The sequence below is a fragment of the Euleptes europaea genome, chromosome 1, assembly GCF_029931775.1.
Source record: "Euleptes europaea isolate rEulEur1 chromosome 1, rEulEur1.hap1, whole genome shotgun sequence".
Classification (NCBI taxonomy): Eukaryota; Metazoa; Chordata; class Lepidosauria; order Squamata; family Sphaerodactylidae; genus Euleptes; species Euleptes europaea.
The window spans coordinates 177371064-177387084 of NC_079312.1; positions in this window are offsets into that span (position 1 = coordinate 177371064).

Genomic DNA, 16021 nt, shown 5'->3' on the forward strand with positions numbered 1-16021 from the left:
ATATATATATATATATATATATATATGAAAGGTCCTGCTGGATCAGACCCAGGCCCATCAAGTCCAGCAGTCTGTTCCCACAGTGGCCAACCAGGTGCCTCCAGGAAGCCCACAAACAAGACGGCTGCAGCAGCAGCATTTATCCTGCCTGTGTTCCACCGCACCCAAAATAATCGGCATGCTCCTCTGATACTAGAGAGAATAGGTATGCAGCATGACTAGTATCCATTCTAACTAACAGCCATGAATACCCCTCTCCTCCATGAATATGGCCCTGACCTGGATGGCCCAGGCTAGCCGGATCTCGTCAGATCTCGGAAGCTAAGCAGGGTCAGCCCTGGTTAGTATTGGGATGGGTGACCCCCAAGGAATACCAGGGTTGCTGTGCAGAGGAAGGCACTGGCAAACCACCTCTGTTAGTCTCTTGCCAGGAAAACCCCAAAAAGGGGTCGCCATACGTCGGCTGCGACTTGATGGCACTTTACACACACACACACACACACACACACACACACACACTATGAATATGTCCACTCCCCTCTTAAAGCCCTCCAAGCTGGCAGCCATCACCACATCCTGGGGCAGGGAGTTCCACAACTGCTGAATCAGTCCGCTTTCAGGGCACTTTGCAGCAGGACTTTGCACGAAGCCCCCCTTGCAAAAACAATCACTAATGTGGACTGAAAGTGCATAATTCAGACAGGGAACATAAGGAAAGCCCTGCTGGATCAGTGTTCCACAGCACCTCATATTATAGGCCTGGTCCTCTGACCCTGGAGAGAATAGGGATGCATCGTGACTAGTATTTATTTGGACTAGTCGCTATGGATAGCCCCATCCTCCATAAGAACATAAGGAAAGCCCCACTGGATCAGACCAAGGCCCATCAAGGCCAGCAGTCTCTCCACACGGGGGCCAGCCGGGGGCCTCTAGGAAGCCCCACAAGCAAGATGACCGCAGCAGCATTCTCCTTTTTTATGGTCACGCTAAGCTCCCTCCCTGCCCCCCAGCAGGGCTCCTATGCTTGTATCAGATGGCAACAAATGGACATTCCCCCAAATTATCCCAGAGAGAAGATGGGGGGGGGCGGGGGGCAGTTTTGTCTGCCTCTTGCATTCCTTCTGTCAGCTCTTAAAGCCTCAAAAGCCTCTTCCCCACCTTTTCATTGAACAGGCAGAACTCCACAGGTGCTGCGTTCCTCCCTCTCCTGGCTTAGAAAGGCTTCACCGGTTGATTTCCGCCCGTCGGGCTTTCTGAAAGCTTAGCGGGATACGAGGTGGGGATTTCTTGGCTGGATGTCGGTATGTATGGATCGTGAGCCATTCTAAATTGGACGGAGTACAACTTTTAAAACGAGTCAGTGGATAAATAGCCAGCTGCCCTGGTTCAGAATGAAGAAATAGGAGTCCTCAAAGCAGGGAAGTTGTGAAGGGTGTTTCCTGTGTGTAAGAGGAGGGGTGTTCATAGCTGCAAGTCTTTCTGTGTGTAAAGTGCTAAGTTATGGCCAAATTATGGGGACCCCGTAGGGTTTCCAAGGCAACTGATGAACAGGAGGAGGGGCCATGGCTCAGTGGTAGAGCACCTGCTTGGCATGCAGAAGGTCCCAGGTTCAATCCCCGGCATCTCCAGTTAAAGGGACTAGGCAGGTGGGCGATGGGAAAGACCTCAGCCTGAGACCCTGGAGAGCCGCTGCCAGTCTGAGCAGACAATACTCACTTGGATGGACCGAGGGTCTGATTCAGTAGAAGGCAGCTTCATGTGTTCATGTGTGGTGGTTTGCCATTGCCTTCCTCTGCAGCCCTGGATTTCCCACCCAAATAAACAATCCGAAGAACTTCTGCATCAAGGCAAGCATGATTCATTTCTAAATGGTATTGTTATTTAGAATTTACCGATATCAGATTCTCTGTGAATTTACACAAAGGATATAACTTATGGCGACCCTGTCGGGTTTTCAAGGCAAGAGACATTCAGGCTCCCCTCACGACCCTGGTATTCCTTGTAGGTCTCCCATCCCAATAGTAGCCAGGGCCAACCCTGCTTATAAGGTTGCCAGGTCCCTCTTCAGGAGGTTTTTGGGGCGGAGCCTGAGGAGGGCAGGGTTTGGGGAGGGACTTCAATGCTATAGAGTCCAATTGCCAAAGCTGCCATTTTTTCCAGGTGAACAGATCTCTATCGGCTGGAGATCAGTTGTAATAGCGGGAGATCTCCAGCTAGTACCTGGAGGTTGGCAACCCTACCTGTTTAGCTTCTGAGCTCTGGTAAGATCTGGCTAGTCTGGGCCATCCGGGTTAGGACAAGAGACCAACGGAGGGGGTTTGCCATTGCCTGCCTCTGCAGAGAAACCCTGGACTTCCTTGGTTGTCTCCCATCCAAGTACTAACCAGGGCCGACCCTGCATAGCTTCCAAGATGTGACAAGATCTGGCTAGCCTGGGCTATCCACGTCAGGGCACAGAAAGCTTCATGTGTTGGTTTATAGAAATCACGTCACCGTTTGACAGCCCGAGAGTAAGCCAGGCTGGGATGTTTCTTTGGTTGGCTGGCAGTGTTGTGGTGGTGGAAATAAGGATTCTCCCTCTCCCCTAATACTAGAACGCGGGGTCATCTGCTGAAGCTGGAGGGTGAGAGATTCAAAACAGATAAAAGGAAGTATTTCTTCACACAAGGCAGAGTTAAATTGTGGAACTCCCTGCCCCAGGATGTGGTGATGGCTGCCAACTTGGAAGGTTTGAAGAGGGGAGTGGACATGTTCATGGAGGAGAGGGCTATCCATGGCTACTAGTTAAAATGAAGACTAGCCATGATTCATAGCTATTATCTCCAGTATCAGAGGAGCATGCCTATGGTATTAGATGCTGTGGAGCACAGGCAGGATGGTGCTGCTGCAGTCATCTTGCTTGTGGGCTTCCTAGAGGCCCCTGGTTGGCCCCTGTGCGAACAGACTGAAGGACTTGATGGGCCGTGGTCTGATCCAGCAGGGCCTTTCTCATGTTCTTATGTTCTTATGATAGAGTTGCCAGGTCCCTCTTCACCACCGGCAGGAGGTTTTTGGGGCAGAGCCTGAGGAGGGCGGGGTTTGGGGAGGGGAGGGTCTTCAATGCCATAGAGTCCAATTGCCAAAGCGGCCATTTTCTCCAGGTGAACTGATCTCTATTGGCTGGAGACCAGTTGTCATAGCAGGAGATCTCCATCTCGTACCTGGAGGTTGGCAACCCTATCTTATGGCGTCACAGAGATCCAAGCCAAGGCAATGCATGTTGTAATGGGGAGGTCACTCGGATGTTCTTTTCCGCTCTCCAGACTATTGAAACCCTTTGAAAAGAATCCGGTTTGGAATCGCCGTCTCTCTCTTTCAGGCTCTGGCCAGTTAAAAGTTTTATCAGGGTTTCCCAGAGGACAGAGCGGCACGGAGTACAGCCTAATCAGATAGGGAGGAAATGTTGTTTGCATTTTGAAGCCGCTCCTATTTTCTCTTCCAGCTCCGGAAGCTGAAAGCGCAGAGTGGCAAAGCTGCTAGAGGGAAATGTTTTGAGCCCTAAATCTGGAAGGGCCTTTGAAATTCTTTGCTCTTATCAGGGAAGACCAAACCCTCCTGCGGCCCAAGTTACACCCAGTAAAAATTAAATATGCCTAAGAGCTATGGCAGTGAAGTCCCACCCCAAACCTCACCCTCCTCAGGCTCTGCCCCCCAAACCTCCCGCCAGTGGCGAAGAGGGGCCTGGCAACCCTACTAAGAGCACTGATTTGAATACCGGCATTAGGGCCCATGCCCTGACCTGGATGGCCCAGGCTAGCCTGATCTCAGAAGCTAAGCAGGGTCAGCCCTCAAAAAGGGCAAGAGACCAGTAGCACCTTAAAGACTAACAAAAATTAGAGAAGTCAGTTGCAATTTCAGGGTCAGGGTCAGCCCTGGTTAGTATTTGGATGGGAGACCACCAAGGAATACCAGGGTTGCTGTGCAGAGGAAGGCACTGGCAAACCACCTCTGTTAGTCTCTTGCCAGGAAAAACCCCCAAAAAGGGGTCGCCATAAGTCGGCTGCGACTTGACGGCACTTCACACACACACACACACACACACACACTAGGGCCTATAGATTTCACAAATTGTTCTTAGCAAATAGCCTTCTCCAAGAAATAATTTTTTAGGGTAAAAATTGAAATGTTTGTTTTAAAAAATTAAAGGGATGGAAAGCTCATAGGAATGATTTTGGCATGGGCCTGCCAACTCTGGGTTGGGAAATTCCTGGAGATCTGGAGGTGAAGCCAGGGGAGGGAGGGGTGTGAGGAGGGGAGGGACCTCAGCAGGGTGTCGTGCACCATAGAGTCCACACTCCAAAGCAGCCATTGTCTCCAGGGGAATTGATCTCTGTAACCTGGAGATCAATCGTCATTCCGGAAGATCTCCCAGCTCTACCTGTGAAGGCTGGTGACCCTCAGAGGTTCAATTTAATAAGAAACTTGATGGAGCTTTTTTTTGGTTTACTGTTGCTAAAACTGCAGTGCTTTCTCCAGATACTCATATCATTTTAAAATGGAGTTTAATGCTGAGATGCAGACTGGCCCTTTAATTTCCTGGGACAGATAGATAGATAATTTATTTACGGCCCTTAGCCAGATAAAACAAGATAAAACAGAAAACATGGGCTAATAAATTCTTACAGACAAAGAATTACAGTCCGAGTCTTATAACACTTAAAAAGAAAATTACAGCTGGGACACATCTGTCAATTGCGCTAAGAGGCTGTTCTATGGTGTCGAATTTTCATTGCTGCCTTGCAAAATTTTCTCAACCTGAAGAGTGATTGAAGGATTATCCCCTTGTAGGAGCATCTCAATCCTTTCTCCTGCCCTGTCAGGTCCCATTCTCGATAAGAGGGGCTCAATAAACTTTGCACAGGGTAATGTATAAAAACTGCAGTTCAGGAGGGCATGCTCAACAGTTTCTAAGTCCCCTGATTTGCAAGGGCAGAATCTCTCCTCCCAGGGTGTCTTCTTAAATTTCCCTTCTAGCATAGCAGAAGGTAAGGCTGCACATCTGGCCAGGGTAAAGGCCCTTCTATAATTATTTATCTCTAAATAGTGGAGATAGGCTGCTGGTGATAGGATGCATTTAGAATGGAGGGGTGCCATGAATAGAGGCGCCCTTGCTAAATCTGCTTGTCTCTCAATGTCTTTAATCCTTTGGGATATAATTAGCCTAGCTTGTTCCCACCCTAACTGAGGTAGTGCTAGGGGTGTAAAACCCAAGTTATTTAATTTGTCTTCTACGGCTATCACCCATTTTGACCTAAAGGTGTCGCAAAGGATCAGTGGGAGAAGACCATTAGGGTTAAAGTTAATTTTTAGCCAGAGATAAATCGAGGACAGGACAATCCTTGCCTCCACCTTCACCATGCCAGTTTCTAAACGGATCAAAGCATTTGGTTCCTGGGATATTTCCCATCAGGTTGCTACCTTAGAGGGCCATCGGCAGCCTAGAATTAAGGCCCATGTGGGGCTGGCCGCACTCCAGGGGCTGTGTGGTTCCAACCCAGGATATGGGTGTGTGTGATAACAATGGGGTTAGGCTCACACAAGAATATAAGAAAGGCCATACTGGATGAGACCAAGACCCATGAAGTCAGGCAGTCTGTTCACACAGGGACCAACCAGGTACCTCTAGGAAGCCCCCAAACAAGGCGACTGCAGCAGCATTGTCCTGCCTGTGTTCCTCAGCACCTAATATAATAGGCAGGCTCCCCTGATACTGGAGAGAATAAGGTATGCATCATGACTAGTATCCATTTGGACTAGTAGTCATGGGTAGCCCCATCCTCCATAAGAACAGAAGTAAAGCCCTGCTGGATCAGACCAAGGCCATCAAGTCCAGCAGCATCATGACCAGTATTAATTTTGACTAGTAGCCACGGGTAGCCCTCTCCTCCATGAACATGTCCACGCCCCTCTTCAAGCCTTCCACCTGTGGGCCTGGGCCTGGGAAGAGCAACCTTTGGGGCGCTCCCAACACCACTAATGCCACTTGTCTCAGCTTCCCTCGGGGTTGTTTTTAACAACCTCGTCCGGCCCATGGATGTTTGCGTAGCCCGTGAGGGCTGAAGACCTTGAGTGTTAATATTGTTGCCAGCTCCAGGCTGGGAAATACCTGGAGATTTTGGGGGTGGACCCTGAGGAGGGTGGGCTTTGGGGAGGGGAGGGGACTTCAGTGGGGTATAACGCCATAGAATCCACCTTCCAAAGAGGCCATTTTCTCCAGGTGAACTGATCTCTGCCACCTGGAGTTCAGGTGTAATAGCAGGAGATCTCCAGCTACAACCTGGAGGTTGGCAGCCATAAGGGTTATGGGCCCCTGTGCCATTACCAGCAGCCTGGAAAAATGCATTTCGACTTGCCTCTCTGCCAGGAAAAGTTTAATTTCGTAGTTTTGGGCTGTAAAGGAGTGGGGCCAGAGATCTGGCCTGTATTTCTACTCTTCAGCAGGGTGTGGTCAGAACACTCCATTCTCTTCTAGCAATATCCAAACGTCCTTGCTCCACTTCCCCGAGTTACTTCCTGTAGGGTTTTCTGGTTTCAGGGTTAATGAGTCCTGAGGTTTCAGGGTGGAACTACTCATTATATTTTCTTTCCTAGGTCTCTGTTATCTCTCTTTTTTTTTTACCCCTGGTCTGAAGTTTCTGCCCTCCTGCATAAACGCATGGAAGAGAGTCCTGGTTGGCTGCCCTGCTGCCTACGTCTACGTGCAAATGTAGAGGAACTGGACTTGCCTACCTCCAAGCGGTCCAAACCAAAATGAAACCGAGCTGCTTAAACAACGTTATTCCAACTATACAGCTACTATGGCTATATAATCATATGAGGAAGTTAAACTATATATAACCAATCACAAACAAAGTGCTGTTATTTCCAAGAATTACTTTTATATATATCCTTTTTCTCAGGTTCAAACAGAGATTATGTCACAATTCTAGTTTTTATCAATGCTGCCTGAAGTACATACACACTTAACTTATTTATACAATTTTGAAAAATGTGGAATAAGCCCAAAACAGTCCATAAAGCATGCAAGGGGTGGAACAGGCTCCCGGTGAAAAATCCTGTTTCCCTATCTTCGTCAGCCACCTGTGACACTTTTATGTATATGTTTTCCGCTTCATTTCCATTTCTTTTGGGCTTATTCCACATTTTTCAAAATTGTATAAATAAGTTGAATGTGTATGTACTTCGGGCAGCATTGATAAAAACTAGAATTGTGACATAATCTCTGTTTGAACCTGAGAAAAAAAGATATATATAAAGGTAATTCTTGGAAATAACAGCACTTTGTTTGTGATTGGTTATATATAGTTTAACTTCCTCATATGATTATATAGCCATAATAGCTGTATAGTTTGAATAACCTCCAAGTGGTGTCTGGAGGTCTCCAGCTATTACGACTGATCTCCAGGTGATGGAGATAAGTTCTCCAGAAGAAAATGGCCTCTTTGACAATTGGACTCTATGATGTTGAAGTCCCTCCCCTCTCTAAAACCTGCCCTCCTCAGACTCCGTCCCCAAAATCTCCAGGTATTTCCCCACCTGGAGCTGGCAACCCTAAGTGGAACAGATTTTCCTTTGAAAATAAAACTGCCCTTATTATATACTTCTTAAATCAGCAAAGGAAGCCAAAAAGAAATCCACAATGTGTACCATGCAATCATGCATCAAATAATTACCTTGTATTGCAGGCTGAAATTGACATATACAGCTTGTCTGTTGCATGCAATCTAAGATCATATACTGTGCATTGAAATTAACATGAACAAAGTCTTCTAGAAATTGAACCGTTCCGTAGTTTACTTCCTTCAGTTCATCCCTTGACAAATATCTGCCATGGACAAGATAAATCAATATATTCGTGTCCAGAGGAGGGCAACGAAGATGGTGAGGGGTCTGGAGACCGAGTCCTATGAGGAAAGGTTGAAGGAGCTGGGTAGGTTTAGCCTGGAGAGGAGAAGACTGAGAGGGGAGATGATAACCATCTTCAAGTACTTGAAGGGCTGTCATATAGAGGAGGGTGCCAAGTTGTTTTCTGTTGCCCCAGAAGGTCGGACCAGAACCAATGAGTTGAAATTAAATCAAAAGAGTTTCTGTCTAGACATTAGGAAGAATTTTCTAACAGTTAGAGCGGTTCCTCAGTGGAACAGGCTTCCATGGGAGGTGGTAAGTGCTCCTTCCCTGGAGGTTTTTAAGAAGAGTCTAGATGGGCATCTGTCAGCAATGCCGATTCTATGACCTTAGGCAGTTCATGAGAGGGAGGCATCTTGGCCATCTTCTGGGCATAGAGTAGGGGTCACTGGGTGTGCGTGGGGGAGGTAGTTGTGAATTTCCTGCATTGTGCAGGGGGTTGGACTAGATGACCTTGGTGGTCCCTTCCAACTCTATGATTCCATACATGTGGTAAGTAATAATCATAACAAATAAGACCTGCAATTAAATACAATCATACAAAAGCTCACCTCTTTGTAAGTGTGTGTGTGTGTGTGTGTGTGTGTGTGTGTGTGTGTGTGTATATATATATATATATATATATATATATATATATATATATATATATATATATATATATATATAGGTGAAAAAGCCATTGCTGCTTTCTAATTACCATGCGTTCTGTAGCATTTATGGGCAATTAACCTAGAACATATTTATATATTCAATTACCCAAAATGGGTGTAATTATTAGAAAGACCCTGCTGGATCCTGGAAACACTTAAGCCATGGGACAGATGACGTGATACAAAATGAAATGTGGTTGTAAGGTGTAAATAGGGTTGACAACTCCAGGTTGGGAAATTCCTGGAGAATTGGGGATAATGCCTGGGAAGAGAATTTTGGGGAGGAGAGAGGCCTCATCAGAGTATAATGCCATAGAGTCCAAAGGAACCATTTTCTTCAAGGTAACTCTGCTCCACAGTCTGGAGATCAATTGTAATTCCAGGTGATCACCATTCCTCACCTGGAAGCTGGCAACCATAGGTTTGAGCTAGCCAGTTGGTAGGGTTGCCAGGTCCCTCTTCGCCACTGGCGGGAGGTTTTTGGGGCGGAGCCTGGGGAGGGCAGGGTTTGGGGAGCGGAGGGACTTCAATGCCATAGAGTCCAATTGTCAAAGCAGCCATTTCCTCCAGGTGAACTGATCTCTATCAGCTGGAGATCAGGCGTAATAGCAGGAGATCTCCAGCTACTACCTGGAGGTTGGCAACCCTACCAATTGGATTCATAGCAAAACAGGCCTGCAAGCAATTGGCTGTATTACAGGCTGTCCCTGATCCAGGTTAATTCATCTGGAAGGTGGTTCTGGCTCTGTGTCCCCAAAGGGAACCCGAGAACTGCAAGAGCCAAGCTAAAGGAAGTTCAAGCGTCTGCCCCAGGTGACAGAACTGCCGTGGAACCGTCTGTTCGAAACCTCGCCTCCGCCTAACCTCGTCTTCATGCTTCAGCTTTAAGTGACTAGTCATATTTATCTCTCTTGGAGTGCTTTTGTAACGCTTGCTGCGATTTTGACTAGTAGCCATGGATAGTCCTATCCTCCACGAACATGTCTACTTCTCTCTTAAAGCCGAAGAACATAAGAAAAGCCATGCTGCATCAGACCCAGGCCCATCAAGTCCAGCAGTCTGTTCACACAGTGGCCAACCAGGGGCCTCTAGGAAGCCCACAAACAAGACAATGGAACAGCATTATCCTGCCTGCGTTCCACAGCACCTAATACAATGGGCATGCTCCTCTGATCCTGGAGAGAATAGGTGTGCATCATAACTAGGATTCATTTGGACTAGTAGCCATGGATAGCCCCATCCTCCATAAGAACATAAGAAAGGCCCTGCTGGATCAGACCAAGGCCCATCAAGTTCAGTAGTCTGTCCACACAGCGGCCAACCAGGTGCCTCTAGGAAGCCCCCAAACAAGACGACTGCAGCAGCATTATCCTGCCTGCGGTCCACAGCACCTAATATAATAGGCATGCTCCTCCAATACTGGAGAGAACAGGTATGCATCATGACCACTATTCATTTTGACTAGTAGCCATGGATAGCCCTCTCCTCCCTGAACATGTCCCCTCCCCTCTTCAAGCCTTCCAAGTTGGCAGCCATCGCCACATCCTGGGGCAGGGAGTTCCACAATTTAACTATGTGCTGTGTGAAGAAACGCTTCCTTGTATCTGTTTTGAGTCTCTCACCCTCCAGCTTCATCCCCGCTGAGCTTCCCCCCCAAACCCCTCCCTCCAGAGGATCCACCCCCCCAAATCTCCAGGAATTTCCCATCCCAGCGCCGCAAGGCAGAATGGAAACTGAACACCCTTCTTACACAACACAGCGTCACTCCACTCAGATTCCAACCCGGCTAATTTGGTTGTACGAAGGAGCTCTTACTGTACCAGGGCAGGGATGCCGGGTGGGCCATGGGCTAATTTGACTCACGTGGCTTTTGTCTGGGCTGTTGTGCTTTCTTTCCCTGTGCAGCTAGCAAGCCGGGACAGGCCTGGACCAGCCCAATGTTCTCCAACGCCCTGGACTATGTCAGGATTCCCGGGGAACCCAAGAAAGCGTCCTGGATTCCCACTGGGATCCAGATGCAAAAGACGGGTTTGTGTGCCAAGGATTCACGGAGCTGGGATTCCTCTTGGCTCTGGAGATTGCGAGAACCATAGAGAGTGCTTAAAGCAAGGGACCCCAACCTTTGTAAGCCTGTGATACGGTTTCCAGGTCCCTCTTCCCCACTGGCAGGAGGTTTTGGGGGCAGAGCCTGAGGAGGGAGGGGTTTGGGGAGGGGCTTCAATGCCATAGAGTCCAATTGCCCAAGCTGCCGTTTTCTCCAGGGGAACTGATCTCTTTCGGCTGGAGATCAGTTGGAATAGCAGGAGAGGTGGGCATGAGGGGAAAGGGTGGGAAACCGCAAGTCGTATCCTCATGTGGAGGCAATGTGGGAACCACCCTTGTGGCCATTTTGAGGCAGAAGGGGGAAAAAAATACTTAACGGGTGGTTGGTTGACTTGTGGGACTCCCTGCCACATGATGTGGCGATGGCCATTAGCTTACATGGATTTGAAAAGGAGGTTGGGCACATTTGTGAATGATAAACCCACCGCTGTCTATTCGCATGATAGCTGAACAGGAGTTCCAAATTCAGAGGCAGGATTAGGGTTGCCAACCTCCAGGTGTGGCCTGGAGGTCTCCTGGAATTACCACTGATCTCCAAACAACAGAAAGCCTGGAAAGGCCGAAAGTTAACCAGTGTCAACTTTCTTGTCTCCCCAGGTCCCATCCCCAAGAACCGCTCTTCATGCCACCGCCTGTGTGGAGCGTTCAGGAATCGGAGGCACATGAACAGCTCCTTTCAACAGCTGCATCAGAACCACACAACCTTAGGGGACCATTTCGGAAACACACTCAAACCCGATCCTCTTTCGGGATAGTTTCAGGGCCTTCCCTTGAATTTGGGGCGGTGTCCGGGAGGTTGGAATGAAGTGAACAATCCAGAAGGAGAGGAGGAGCGTTTTGTTATTTATCCTGTGCAAATTTTTAACCTGCCCTCCAGTCTAATTACTCAGCACAGGTTAACCGCAACACACAACCAGCCGATCCAGATCCCATTAAAACGAAGAAAATATTATCTTGTGTGAGAATTACCTTGGGACAACTTCCCCACGGCCATGAAAAGGCAGGGCAGGGAAGAAGTTCCAGCAAATGTCCAGGCTCATAGGGCCGGTTTCAAACTTGTGAAGCCCCTGGAAATGCTCGAGTTCAGACGTTTGCGTTCACCTGTAGATCAGACTGGCACACGTAGATGCTGGGTCTGCTAATTTTGGCTCACTTGCCAGCCGTGGGATAGTTTAAGCCTTACGTACGGGTAGTCATTCTCATGTTTTAGTTCAGTTCAGTTTATTTACAGTCATTTGACCAGCAAGTCATTCTCCTTTTAAAAAGAAAACTGGCTTGTTTCTTTGCTTAAAAGCTGATATAGCATCGTGGCTCAGGGAATGAATAAAACTGCTGCTGTCATACTGCCCTTGTACAAATCTATGGTGCGACCACACTTGGAATACCGCATACAGTTCTGGTCACACCTACAAAGGAATATTGCAGAGCTTGAGAAGGTGCAGAAAAGAGAAACCGAAACGATCAGGGGGCTAGAGCAACTGCCCTATGAGAAGCGGTTAAAACGCTTAGGGCTGTTTAGCTCGGAAAGAAGGCGGTTTAGGGGAGACATGATAGAGGTCTATAAAATTATGCATGGTATGGAGAGAGTGGACAGGGAGAAGATTTTCTCCCTCTCTCATAATACTAGAACGCGGGGTCATCTGCTGAAGTTGGAGGGTGAGAGATTAAAAAGAGAGGAAAGGAAGGATTTCTTCACACAACTTGGAAGGCTTTAAGAGGGGAGTGGACATGTTCATGGAGGAGAAGGGTATGCATGGCTACTAGTCCAAATGGATCTTGATGCATACCTATTCTCTCCAGGATCAGAGGAGCATGCCTGTTATATAGGTGCTGTGGAACGCAGGCAGGATGCTGCTGCTGCAGCGGTCTTGTTTGTGGACTTCCTAGAGGCACCTGGTTGGCCACTGTGTGAACAGACTGCTGGACTTGATGGACCTTGGTCTGATCCATCATGGCTTTTCTTAAAGTTCTTATGAAGCCTGCAGCTGCTTGGAGATGTATTCTGACATTGATGAGGGAGCACACCCCTCCCAGATGTGGTGTGTCTACAGCTGGATGGAGGACTGTGTGTTTAGTGCAGGGTGGGCTGCAGCAGAAACGGTAGCTGATTTGCTAGCCCTCAAAAAGGCTCACCGCTTACGTTGTTTTTATGCAGGGTCTTTGGGTTAGAATCCCGCGGTTCCTGAACTGTGCTCCACGGAGCACTTGGTGCTCCACAGCACACTGCAGGAGCTAAATAATTTCTACTCGATACTTACCTACACACAGTTTATGGCTGCAAAAATTCACAATTTTGAACGCATGAAGCTGCTTGGTGCTCACTTAGTGCTCCGCGAAACATCTCCTAGTGTTCCACGAAGAGATTGGAAAGAAAAATAAATAAAATAAATGTGACAAGATTGGGGAGGGGCCATGGCTCAGTGGTGGAGCATCTGCTTGGCGTGCAGAAGGCCCCAGGTTCAATCCCTGGCATTGCCAGTTAAAGGGACTAGGCAAGTAGGTGATGTGAAAGACCTCTCTGCCTGAGACCCTGGAGAGCCACTGCCGGTCAGAGCAGACAATACTGACTTTGATGGACCGAGGATCTGATTCAGTGTAAGGCAGCTTCATGTGTTCAAAATTGTGAATTTTTGCAGCCATGAACTGTGTGTAGGTAAGTATCGAGTAGAAATTATTTCGCTCCTGCAGTGTGCTGTGAAGCGGTAACTATAAAGGGCTGGTCGGCGTTCTTGGTGCCAAACTCAAAGTTTGCTGTCTGTCCCCCATCATATCGGCCCTAATAGGTGCCAGGTGAAACAGAGCTCCACGACAAATTTCTCTCCTGAAAAAAGCTCCATGACTCAAAAAGTTTGGGAACCGCTGGAAGGTTAGACAAGCCGAAAGCAATACAAAATCAGAACCTTTTGGTTTCTTTGTAAGATTTATTTCTTTTAAAAAAAAACATTTCTGTTGCATAACTTCACTGCCAGGCATGCCTGCAAGATTGTTTTTCTTGTCGTATCCACACCCCCCATGTCAAAAGGCCCAAACTGCACCTGTTGAATTCTGTCTTGCACACAAGGAATAAAAGGTCCCTTTGTCTTTGGAGTAGCCTTATGACCCACCTCAACCCCATCCTCCAACACAGAACCTGCTTTTTAAAAAAAACGTACACATCTCTCTTGCTTTTCCCCCTTCCCTGCTCCTTCTTGCTTTCCCCATATTTTCCCCAATCTCTCTTCCTTTAAGAAGAAGAGTTGGTTTTTATATGCCGGCTTTCTCTGCCACTTAAGGAAGAATCAAACCGGCTTACAGTCCCCTTCCCCTCCCCACAACAGACACCCTGTGAGGTTGGTGGGACGGAGAAAGCTGTGACTAGCCCAAGGTCACCCAGCTGGCTTCAGGTGTAGGAGTGGGGAAACAAAACCCAGTTCACCAGATCAGCGTCCGCTGCTCATGTGGAGTGGGGAATCGAACCCAGTCCTCCAGATCAGAGTCCACCGCTACTGCTCTCAACTACACCATGCTGGCTCTCTTTAAGTCACCCCACCTAATACAGTTAAAGGATGCTATTGCCATTGGTGCAATCCACCAGGGGTGGCATGACCCAGCTGTGGCTCCCAAGCGGTCAGTTGCGAACCAGAGGTCTACTATATCTGGTCACCCTACAGTCAGGTCATTTCTGTCACCAGAAGGATCAATCAGGATCCATTTCATGTGGGGATCACCACGTCTCTAGCTCTGCAAAGAGCTTCCCCCTCATTCTCAGACAAACCGACCTCTGTCAACGCACCTGAGAGTAGGCGGTGGGGCATCTGGTTTTAAGGATGCGGCTTTCAGGGATTTGTAAGACCCCGCAACATTTTGCCAGTCTGCACAACAGATAAGAAGGAGAAGAGTTGATTTTTATATGCCGACTTTCTCTACTACTTAAGGGAGAATCAAACCGGCTTACAATCACCTTCCCTTCCCCTCCCCACAACAGACACCCTAGGAGGGAGGTGGGGCTGAGAGAGCTCTAAGAGAACCGTGACTGGCCCAAGGTCACCCAGCTGGCTTCGTGTGGAGGGGTGGGGAAACCAATCCAGTTCACCAGATTAGCCTCCGCCGCTCACCTGGAGGAGTGGGGGAATCAAACCCGGTTCTCCAGATCAGACTCCACCGCTCCAAACCACTACGTTGGCTTCTGGAGCTGGGTGAGATGTGGTGGAAGTTTGCTTGCTAGATAAGCCCCTGGCTTTCTGAACGCAATGAGGTGGGTGTTCTGGGTGCGCTGGGGCCATTGTTACGCACGCCCCTCCCGGGTTGATCTGACACGTGCATATTTGTGGGCCTCACACCGGGTAAAGAATGGTCTCCGCTAAGTGTTTTGCACCTTGTGTTTGCATGCGCATTTCGCATCAGCTCATGTGCGCACGCTGCATGCAGTGCACATCGGTTGCTAAGGGTGGGGGGAGGCACAAGGCACACTTGCTTGAACGACCCGGGGTTGCGCCAACCCACACCCCTTCCCCGGACATGCTGGGTAGCGCTTGGGTAGACGTGTTGGGCAAGGAACGGAGAAGTCGCATCAGAGATCCGACAGGAGGGAGCAACTCTAGATTTTTCTAAAGGGGAGGTTTAGATTGCAATTTCCCCTCTCTCTTGTTCTCACGACATCGCGCCACCCGCCAAAGAGAAGCGAGAGGTTTGCTAGCCAGCTCGCGTATCCCACGACCCGCTGTCAGCGGCAAACCTTTTCGATGTGGCGTGAAGCAAAGTGGGCCAAGATCATGCCCACCGGTAGGAGCATGTCGTGACCGATCGGGGCGGAGAAGCTGAAATTGCCTGCCAGGAACGGCACGCTCTGAGCTGTATACAAGACCAATGTCATGTCACGGGTAGGCATGTCTGGGTGCATGTGGCGTGGGCGCACGGGGGTGTTCCGTACCCCATATGGCATGTGTTTGAGCACATGACGGTTGGCACGCACGTGTCGGTTGGCACTAGCAGAGTGGAGAATACCGCGGCATTCTGGGCAGAGAAAGGGAGACCGGCCTGTGTTGCTCTGGGACGGCTTGAGGCACCAGCGGAGTGGAAAGGGTCCAGGAGGTTGGTGGACTATCAGCCCAGGGGAGAGAGGAGAATGTGGCCGTGGCGCAGTGGCAGAGCATCTGCTCGGCATGCAGAAGGTCCCAGGTTCAACCCCTGGCATCTCCAGTTAAAGGGACTAGGCAAGTAGGTGATGTGAAAGACCTCCACCTGAGACCCTGGAGAGCTGCTGCCGGTCAGAGTCGACAATACTGACTTTGATGGGCCCAGGGTCTGATTCAGTAGAAGGCAGCTTCATGTGTTCATGTGACCGG